The sequence below is a fragment of the Sinocyclocheilus rhinocerous genome, unplaced genomic scaffold (assembly GCF_001515625.1).
Source record: "Sinocyclocheilus rhinocerous isolate Xijiao unplaced genomic scaffold, SAMN03320098_v1.1 scaffold103, whole genome shotgun sequence".
In the NCBI taxonomy this organism is placed as follows: Eukaryota; Metazoa; Chordata; class Actinopteri; order Cypriniformes; family Cyprinidae; genus Sinocyclocheilus; species Sinocyclocheilus rhinocerous.
The window spans coordinates 13,635-15,354 of record NW_015629204.1 but is presented as its reverse complement, the minus strand read 5'-3'; the positions used below and the strand labels follow the sequence as shown (position 1 = coordinate 15,354).

General features: G+C 33.2%; 1 protein-coding gene across 1 annotated transcript in view; it reads left to right on the top strand.

Moving 5' to 3' along the window:
• The window catches only part of LOC107738850 (ciliary neurotrophic factor receptor subunit alpha-like), a gene marked incomplete at its 3' end in the record, with an annotated part of 143,561 nt that overhangs the window by 140,724 nt on the left and 1,117 nt on the right, over positions 1-1,720 (top strand). The window lies entirely within an intron of this gene.

Below are 1,720 nucleotides of genomic sequence, written 5' to 3'. Positions count from 1 at the left end.
TTTATATATTAAATATATTTATTTATAATATAAATTATATGAATTTAAATATAGACATGTAAATACATGTAAATATTTTCAAAATATATACTCCATGTGTGTTTATTTATATATACATAATAAATATACACAGAACACACACATATATTATGCAAACAAAAACTTTTATTTTGGAATGCGATTAATCACAATTAATCGTTTGACAGCACTAATAAATATATTGAAATGCATGACACTTATTTTTCTTACCTCTTTTTTCCCCTTGGTTTAAGCAGAAATCTAACCAAATTTAGAGAGGTTTATGCTTAAAACAAGGTCAAAACAATTTTCCAATGAGGTATAAAAATAGTTTGCTTTTAAAGTGAGCAATTTATCTTGTCTACAGGATGTTTAGATATTTCTTTGAGAAACAAAGCCAAAATACTGACTAGAATTTTTGTTTTTTTTTGTTTTTTTGTAGTCCAGCCCTTCCTCTCAGCATGCCCAGACATCAAAATTATCATCCGAATAGCCGACATTTAAACAACATCAACAGTGTTTGAAAGTATAACAAAGAGTGAAAAATTTAAGGGGGTCTGAATACTTTCCGTACCCACTGTAAATCCTGAAGCCACTATGTGTCTGCTATGAATAGTAAAGGGAACGGGGCTCAGAAACATCTCTTTGTCCTCGTGTGTATGTGTTTGTGTGCGAGTGAAGCTAAAACCGCAGAGCAAACAGAATGATTCTTGGACACCGCAGCTCGAGAAGAAGAGAAAGGCCACTCTGTTGCTCACTGCTTATTTCCCATAAACCTTAGCTCCAAATAGGCTTTCCTAATATTCAGGAGACGCCGCTGCTCAAAAGACATCTCGAGAAATGTCACAGTGTGGCTCCTTTAGGAGACGTGTGTGTTACGTCAAACTGATTTTCTGCTCAGAGGGACGAGCTGTGGATCATAAAGAGGAGATCTCAGCACTATTCATCATTCATCTCTCTTTCCATTATAGTCTTTCGCTAGTGGCATTTGTCATGAGTGATTCTTTCTGCGTAGCCACTAAAACTGTGTTCTTTTTGTACTGAGCCTTGTTACAACTCGTATACGATTAGCATCTCAACTATAGAGGTATGTTCACACTTCCTAGCTATGCTAAAGGAATAGTTTACCCAAAAATATCTCATGACTATTATGACATTACTAAAACTGTATGGCTTACTTTTTTTTTCTGAGAAAAACTAAATTAGAAATTTAGAAGAATGTTCAAGCTGCTCTATTCCATGTAGTGAAAGCAAGTTTCAAACGAAAGCAAGCTTCAAGCTTTAAAAAGACAAAGTACCTTAAAGATGACCCAAAAGTCTTTCCAATCCCAAAAACCTTTGTTTTTCCATGCACTTGTCAAATCCTAACTTTTCAGATTTTGGACTATTTTGCTTCAATAACGTCTTCTTACAGATTAGTTGAAACAGAACATCCAAAATACACATTTAAGTGTGCATTTTATGATACTTTATCTATTTGCATCTGTAGATTTCAATTGCAATACATATTTTCTTAATTTTTTCTTAACATTTCTTAAAATTAGCAAGAAATCTCTACTTCAGTAGCGTTTACATTCACAACAATTTACAGTTTTAGTTTCACTCATATCTATTTTATATTTTTCTAATTTAAGTAAGATTTTATATAACAATTTACATAGTAAACAACCACATGTGACGACCCCGGGCTGGACTCCGCTTC